The 9,635-nt window shown below is 27.3% G+C and overlaps 1 pseudogene; it reads left to right on the top strand.

The window, feature by feature from the left end:
• Window positions 1-660: 660 nt before the first annotated feature.
• On the top strand, window positions 661-1,395 carry LOC124829886 (ethylene-responsive transcription factor ERF098 pseudogene; annotated as a pseudogene).
• Window positions 1,396-9,635: the final 8,240 nt, after the last annotated feature.

The following is a 9,635-nucleotide window of genomic DNA, read 5'->3' as shown; positions in this document are numbered from 1 at the left end:
AAAATTAAAATATATCAAAAAGTAATATATAAATGAATTTTAATTTTACATATAAGTGTAGGATTATAAACATATTCAATGTTAAAAGTTAAACATTATATTTTGCTTTTCACAGAAGTAAAGATGAGTTAGTTTGGATTATCCTATCAAGTTCGTATTTTTCTAAAGCCAAAACTAAAGGTGCAAAACTATTAACACCATAGAAGTCTTATATCAATTACGTGTATGTGATGTCTGGCCACTTCCGCGAAGGGCAGGAAGAGTTGGGTTGGGCCAGGGCCCAAGGCCCAAACCTTATATCCGATATCTGATCATGGCGACGTGAGAGGGCATTATAGGATAATTAAGTTGGAGTGGCGCATGTACGTGCATCTGGCATTCGTCATGCATGAACTTATATTTTCTTATATGCTTATCACGAATGACATTCTTACTACTGGTTTAGCTATAACTTAATGATGCAGTGTCTGTTTTGCCAACAACATAGATTACTACTGGCTTTTAGATAAATATTTTCTAAAGTAGCTATAAATATTACTTTATAGTTCATTGGTCTAATGTGTCAAACACCACTTATATTTAATTAATTACAGAATTAAAAAAGCAGCTGAAGTTCAAACCGTCACTTACGACCTACATGCATGGTCAAGCTTTGCCACGAAGTCTCATGCATATAAATACTAACCACAAACCAATTACCACCTTGCAATCTCTGTTAAGATATCTTCACCACTGTAAATCAAGAACCAAAAATTTGAAGTTTGAATGGAGGGAGGGAGAGGAGTTGTGAATGGAAACGCTTCAAACGCAGAGGTGAGGTACAGAGGGATTCGTAGGAGGCCATGGGGAAAGTTTGCAGCAGAGATTCGTGACCCTACAAGAAAAGGTGCTCGAATATGGCTTGGAACATTTGACACTGCTGAACAAGCTGCACGTGCTTACGATGCTGCTGCTTTTCGTTTTCGGGGTCACAAGGCCATACTCAACTTCCCTAACGAGTATGGCCACACCACTCCTAATCCTAACGTGTTTTCAACTTCACAGCCTCTTCGTTCTTCTTCTTTTCCTTCTTACTCTGGTGGTGCCGAGGGTTCTTCACAACAACAGCGAAACGCTGCTGCAACTTTTGAATTGGAATACTTGGACAATAAGTTGTTGGAAGAACTCCTTCAGACGCCTGATGGAACAGGCAACGACTCCAATTAATTAAATTAGAGCGGTCCTTCTTTTCGTGCATTGATTGACATGCAGGAAAATAACTTGTGGCTTCTATCTCTCCTTTTTTTCCTTTTGGTTCTCTTTATGTTTCTGAAGTTAAAGCTATTTGAAACCACAGTGGTTCTAATCGTAGACTTTAGGTCACAGAAATAAACAGAGAATTAAGTTGTCCTTGAATGTTCTCTTGAAAAGGCCGTCCTTTCATGATTTCTGATACTCATACGACGGTATATATAAATAACTCTGATTTTCCTTCTTTTTTATAAAAAAAGCTTATTTAACCAAAATTTTGTCCAAAAAATAAAAATAAAGTGGAGCATTGCATTATGCTTGGGGCGTTATAGAATATTTTTTTAGGAAGTCATTAGGTTTTAATTGATAGTTTACGAATAACTTCACATATATGGTTGAAACAATCTAACAATGTAGCCCCTTACTTAGGGTTCCGCTTGCAAATCTTGGTGGACGATGGTGAAGTGGTGGTGTTCTGTATTCTGGCTTTGTGTACAAGTGGCCAAATCAATTACTGCATATTCTAATTTCAAAGCCATCTTTCATTTCCCCAATTAAGACTTTTGTAGAATCGCTCTTACTGTTACAGTAGGTATTGTTATAAAAATATTCACAATATACTAAAAATTATATAGAATTTTTGTTAATAAGATATTTTAACAATTTTTTTAATATTTTTTTAACAATAGATTGTGTGTCAAAGTTTTATTGATTTATATACTTGAAACCAACCCATCACAAATTATTATAAAAAAATTATTAAAAAAACATTTTCCTTTCATTTACACAGGTGACAAAACAAGCCTTTTTTTTTAGTGGATTTGAGGGGATTTAAAGATAAATTTTTTTGTCGTTTATTTAAATGAATTTGGAGGTAAATAAGAGTGAATTTGGAAATAAAATTTGTAAGAATTAGTATAGAATTGTATTGACGTGACAAATTAAAAAAATTATTTTCAAATTCAGTCTCATTTACCTCCAAATTCACTCAAATAAATGATAAAAAAATTTATCTTCAAATCCTCTCAAATCCCTTCAAATCCACTCAAAAGAACACAACAGAGCCTAATTCTGTTTTACCACGAACCATTTAAACTATCAAATTGAACTGACATAACTTAACACATTTTGTCACCCTAATTATAATAATAATTTAATTATTTTTAATTTACACACTTACCCCTCATATAAGGTTAAGAAATATCAAGTGTATATTTTATTTTTTATTTCTAATGAAAAAACTATTTTAACACCGGTTTCGTATCTTTATTTTTACGTTTCCATTAAGAAAAGGGATGTCAGTGTAATTAATGTTATGACACCAGAGCTCATTTTTAATTACAGAGCTATCTCCACGGAGTAATTATTGCTGTATGTTTTACATTTTATTGTATTTTAATTTTTTGACAAGGGATACACAATTTTTTTGTTAATTTTGTTTTGATGTTTATCTTTCGTGTACTCTCTCACTCAAAAATCAACATGCCGTTTATAAATACGATTAATTACATTAAAAGTACACAATTAATTACATTGTTTTGATATCACATTATAAATACATAAAAAGATAATCCAACACTATTTAAATTAATATAATTTACATAATATAACTAAAGTCCAGAATCAATGTAAGCGAATATATAGATTACAAAAGAATATCAATTACTAAAAAGATATACAAAGTATTAAAGTAAAATTTAAAGTTTCTACATAGGACTAAGTTTGTAAAATTTATAGTACTGTCATTTACTATAAGATGTTATAAAATTTATAAATATATTACTGTCATTTACTATAAGGTTAGAATTTATTGAAAAATTAAAACATATTTATATAAGTAAGTCACATAAATAATAAATAATTAGTACATTGACGTATTTTTCAATTATAATGTACTATTTTAGCTCAACCTTTATCAGTTTTAATTCAAATGACGGTTTTTAAAGACACATCTTCAATTTATTTGGAACATTACAGAAAAATGTAATTAAATTACATTTAGTTTCACCCAATTGGATTTTTTTTGGTGATTTTACACTAAAGTTATCACTCTATGTTATATTCAAAATAACCACAAAAAATGAAAAAGAAAAAATTCATTAACATACCTCACATGGTGAAAGGTTAATGTAATATAGATTAAAGGTGAAATTTAGTAGTTTTCTCTTTGGTTAAAGTAAGGAAAGAACTTCTTATCCAAAGAGTAAAACCATATAACTATTAAAAATACAGTCTTAGCTTTTGAAATCACATTGTATGTTTCGTTTTTAAGAAAAAACAATGCATATAAAAACACAGTGACATTATGGAACTGAAACTTATAAGTTTACGAAAATTTTAATATTGATTTTATTTTTTTAATTATTTTATCTGAATGAAAAGTACATGTTTTTGTTCATTTTGCTATTTATTTTTGTTTCTCAATCTTGTGTGTCCAATGCAACTATTTTTTATTCAGATTTTTCACAGTAGACGCATTTATTTACTTAGTATTTCAAATATTTGAAAGACTTGTGATCCTAAATTGTTTCGTGCTTCTATGTTCATAAAAAGAAATGATATTTTATAAATAAGTTCATAAAATTATATATTTTAAAAATGAATAAGAGGAGACAAATACAGATGATGTAGTAAATCTTGAATTATTTATTTGGACAGTTTAAAAAGATTAATCACTTTTTTATAGTTCGATGTGAAACTTATAGTAGACTAAGATATTATAAACATATCGTATTATTGTATATAAATTTTGGTTTATTTTAGGTATCATTTATATAATGTATTAGTAGTGTCTAGTTCTGATTTTGTCTAGGTTTGATAATTAGGTAGAAACAAAAATAATAAAAGTTATTTAAAAAAAATGTCCATAGACTTTAGTTCTTACCTAAATCGAAGCATAAATGTTTTATTAAGTTTTGGTTATATAATAACCAAAGCTTAACCGGTGTGAAATAAAAATATAAATGTAATTTTTTCGTTTTCTAATTGGTGTTTTATTTTTCATACACTATTTAAGACCACTAGGATAGGTAACACACATACTTAGAACAATTGGAATATTAGAAAGCAGAAGTTTACTTAGTTTTGAGGAATTTATTACTATAGGGAGGTTTTACATTAGAAAGTGTAACACGATGAGAGAGGAACAAGGCATTTGTGAGTTAGGAAGAATAACTTGGTATTTGTAAAAGGATTTATGATCTATCATCTAGACTATTTTGGTCTAGAGTGTTTTGTTTTTGTTGTAAGTATAGTTTTCAACTTTTTCCAAAGAAGACTCACTATGGAAACCTCTCATATATCTGAGTCATTACGAAAATTGTTGTAGGTGTTTAATTAAGATGAAGAGTTCTCTATAGACATATATGCAGAGGTAAATTTTGTGACATGAACCTATAATTGGAAGATTAGTGTTTTGTTATAGTTTATATACTATAATCTGTGGTAGTTTTGTTACGGAAGATTACGTAGAGTTTTTGCTCAAAGTACAAAGTTTAAGACTTTTCATACACATGTTATGTATTTGAGAAGTCTTGTAAGCATGTGTGTACAAGGAATAGAGTAACCAAAGTACTCTATTATATATCTATACATATTTTTGGCGACAAAAAAATAAAATAAAACTCAATTAATATTAAATTATATTTATAATTTAATTTTTTAAATAATGAAATAATCAAATGTCATTTTTTATAAATCACTACTACACCTAAATATTTTCTAGATCCTCGCAATGTTATATTAAAATTTTCTTAATAGTCTTTTGTTTGATTAAAGTGAGAAGAGATTTTCTTATCCAAAAAGTAATATGCAATCTTGACGTATTCAATTGTTAGAAATGGTGTCTACATTGAAACATATTTATTGCAAGACACTTAAATAATTGACTATAATTTATTTGATAAAAACCGACTTTCCGGTGCGGTGTATATATGACGCAAAATTAATATTTTTCGTCTTACCAAGCTATTTTTGATGTAGACTTATATTTCTGCTTTCTTATTGTCAACGAGGTGAATAAGTTTGAGAATTGAAAAAGTAATGCCTGTTAATTTTAATCTTAATTGCTCATACAAATCAAATTCAATACCACTATATTTTCTTGATTTTACATTAAAAAGCATGGAGAAAATTCAAATTGAAAGTGTAGTACAAAAGTGTTTGTACTTTATCTTTTAGTAGCATATGGAAGTATGGACTTTCAGGAAAATGAATGGTTAGAATCCAAATAATTAAGGTTGTTTCCTTGGTTAGGTTTTTTATAAGCAAAATAGAATATATTATAATATAATGAGTATTTGAGATACTTGAACCCTTTTACAAATCTAAAATATCTGGAATTGAAGATATTATACGTAGCCTTTAGTACTAGACAGGGTAAAAAGTTTTGGATGATTAAACACAACATGAAGGCTTTAACCTATCTCATCTACTTGATCATCTTTCAAATGTTACAATTGTCCTTCTTCAAATATCTATCACATATTGTTACATTAAAGTACTCCAGCTTTATTCCAGCATATATATATATATATATATATATATATATATATATATATATATATATATATATATATATATATATATATATATATATATATATCTTAAGCAAAATTAATACTTTGTTTAAAAGTTACACTCATTATTTTTATTTTTATTTTGTCACTTGAGATTTAAAGTGAGATTTATAAGGCAACTATCTTTTAGGAAGCAATGTACCAAAGATAACAAATCAAGTGGTCCATGTTTTAACTTTTTGTGCCTTTTCATGGTAGCTAAGATTTAATAACTATAATCAATTCATTAAAGGACCAATTAGTGTATCATTGAATGTATGTATATGATAATCAAATTCTAAGACCTATTAGATTGGGATTGTTCTTGGGTTAAAGATATATATCTTATTCTTGAATTTTGTGAACTTCACTTTTTTTTCTGTATGTTTTCATCAATTCAATTTTTACTAAACCTTCCATTATGTATTGGGTATATTAATTCTGTAAAAGAAGTAAAGCTCTTTACATTGGACATTCTCTATTGATACAACTAATTGTGCCTATTTAAAAATATATTAAGAGTAATAAATAAACAAAAATAATTATCAGTGACTGAATATCGTGAAATGCTTGACATTGCCACCCAAGATAATTCATTAAAACGAGTAAATTTAATTTTAAAATATAATAAATTAATTGTTTTCTATTTCTTAACTAAAATCCTGTTATACCAATTTACCCATTTCAGTTAATTTTAAAATAACTATAGAAGTAAGCATATTTGATCGTCATAATAATAATAATAATAATAATAATAATAATAATAATAATAATAATAATAATAATAATATTATTATTATTATTATTATTATTATTATTATTATGCTGAAATGGTTTTGCTGTCAGTCAATGCAAATTTGGGGTGGCTCTTGGTGATTCTGGTTTCAAAAGTCCATCACTAAGCAGAGATTTGTTTGCTGAAAAACCCTAACCCACCCACCCAATTTTAAATCCCTAGCATTACGTATACATTATGCCCCAATATCCCAATCAACACCGTCAGATCCTCCCACCCACCCAAATCTTACAATCCAATTTCAACTATAACACTCTCAACTCAAATTTAAACAAAAAAGAATAACTTTTTTTTAATAAAGCAAATTATAAATAAACTTTAATTGATTTATCTTGTTCAATATTATAATTTAAAAATATAATTTATGTTTTAAATCGAGTATCACTCCGATTCTTCCTTTTATATACTCAATTATATTAATTTGCATAACTAACATTTTAATTAGTCTAAAATTAGATAATTTTGATTATCATGAACTTCAAAGATAATATACAACTAAAAATTAATTTAAGTGTCTTTTAGTTATTTCTCAAGGAAAATATATTTTATTATTTTACCTTTTAAAAGTAATATTATTATATTTAGCAGTTTGTCGTACATCCAAGAAGACCGACTTTGAAAAAGAAAACCTATAGCCAATTAATGAAAATTTTAATGTATGTTAAATCAAAGACTTAAATATGCTTATAGTCTTCCCGTTTGACATCATTAATTTTTTTTTATATTCTTCGAAAAAATTTGCATAAATTAATCTTAAAGATGTAGTGTTGAAATATTACATTTATTTCCTACTTTCTTATTCCCTTGAAAAATAGCAAAAGTTATAGAAAAACATCCATATTTTTTGTTAAAATTAGAGGTTTAATAAAAATTTAAAAAAGAATAAAAAAATTTCATGTTCAATTATTCACAATAATATGAATGGAATGGATGATGAAAGGAGCAGAGATATTATGCAATAAACCAACACACTACTTTTACCTAAAAACCTAACAATAAAATTATGGGTTATATATTGTCCGTCTTAATAATCTTTAATCACAATAAAACTTCTATTTTTTTTTTAATTCTAACAAACACTAAAAAAAATCCTCTAAATACTAATTTCTGTAGTTATTTTTAAAGAAAAATTCTGTTTTTTTTAAGGATTATGTATGCAAATTTTTTTGAAGGACTAAGAAGAATTGTTGTGTGAAATTGAGGAACTAATAATGGAGTTTTGTTTCGAGTATCAAATAATATCTTCTTGAAATTAAATATTTGATATATTTTGTTTTAAGTATCTCATATTTACTGCATATATCAGTTTTACTGCAACGTTGTTTATTAAATTTAAACATGTCACCTAATATGAAATAATACGTATAAGTTTCTTTCTAGTAGATGTATTGACATAACACATTGGTATTAAGATAAAACATGAAGTTAAAAAAAAAAAAACATATTTGTACTGTAGTGCAGCTTTCCTCGTTGTTTCCTAAGAGCTGACCATCTTATATTTTGTCAAACGGTGTCATTTTTACAAACAGAGATGATGCAACACCATCCATGAATCTACCATCATCACATTAATTAAATATTATAAAGAGATTGCACACGGGAGCATATATAGTCTTGATTTTTGACATAAAAAATAAAATATAATATTCATCTATCATATAACAGTATTTAAGTAAGTTTGGTTCCCATATGAATAAGACCTGCACTTTTTTCGTATTTTAATGTTCCCTCATCGTAGTCTTCAATAGAAAGCAGATACATGAATCACTATTTCTTATTCGTCATCTTTCCCTTTGTTCCTTCTAATTTAAGGTTCAAGACAAGACAACCAAACCTGCTACATGCCTCTAATGGCGGCTTTTAAATCTTAAGACATTTTTGCAATTATATATAGCTCTAATGTTCTCAAATTCAATGCAATTTATTATATTTATTTACAAGTGAAGTAACTCACAATATGGTAATTAAAGTGGACCACGCTTATGATTCTGCACTAATTAACTGTTTAAATACTTTTCGTCAAAGTTCTGTATTTCATATACAGATAAGTAGTTTTTAATATAAACTTTTCTAAGGCGTTTTAGTAGAGATTATACGAATTTATCTTATGTTATTTTTATTAGAGTATGAATGTTAACATTGACTTGCCCTAATTATAGTGATTTATGGTCACTTTTGAATAGTTCTCTGTGCTTTAACTCTCATATGAAAATATTCAGTTGAATCTTGCTTCGAGAGAATAGTAACTAGGTTATGTAGGGAAAAATAGACATATGATGGGTTGACTTTTTCACAGGAAGAGGTCAACTACGTTTATTTGCGAAAAGTTTGATCTTCATTATTTTCTGATCTCTGGATTATATATTTCATCTTGGTCCACCACCACTCAACATATCTATGGCCATAATTTTTTCAGTGACTACCAAGAATGTAATTAAGTTGACTTTTTATTGTACTTGTAAGTAGATTTTTTTCCTTCTTAAAATGGGTTATATTACCAACGATTTTAATGTAACCATGTAATGGCAATTGAGACATATTTAGACTTAAGAAATTAATTAGATGATCTTCCAATAGTTGGTGGTTTTTTTATTAATTATATTATTATATATTAATATAAAAATATTGGTTAATTTTATGCATAATTAACTTCTCTCAAAAAAATTAATTAGTTTTTTTTTCTTTCACAATATAGAACGAGAAACAGCTTAATGATTTAACATTTGTTGGATTTAGGTTTTTCCTTTTGATGTTTGTGACAGTGAAATGACATTTCAGTTTTTCTTTCATCTATGCATCAAACGAATGAAATAAAATAGCTTCAAGAAGAACTCGAAAAAAAAAAGTTTCAGAAAGTATTTTTGGCCACAAGGTAGAAGACACACACAATAGGATAAGTCGCGGGGAACAACTTTATGGTATTTGGTCCATGGTATTCATGATTTTGCTTAAATAAATACATTCTAAATTAATTCAAATTATATATAAGCTTTTTATGTTATAGTACTATTATAAAATTTAATGGAATTACGGATTTATCTTTTCTTTCTTGC

This window comes from Vigna umbellata, chromosome 5 (assembly GCF_029865625.1).
Source record: "Vigna umbellata cultivar VRB3 chromosome 5, Vumbellata_1.0, whole genome shotgun sequence".
Taxonomy (NCBI): Eukaryota; Viridiplantae; Streptophyta; class Magnoliopsida; order Fabales; family Fabaceae; genus Vigna; species Vigna umbellata.
Note: the sequence above shows the minus strand (reverse complement) of the source record. Positions and strands in the feature narration are given on the sequence as shown.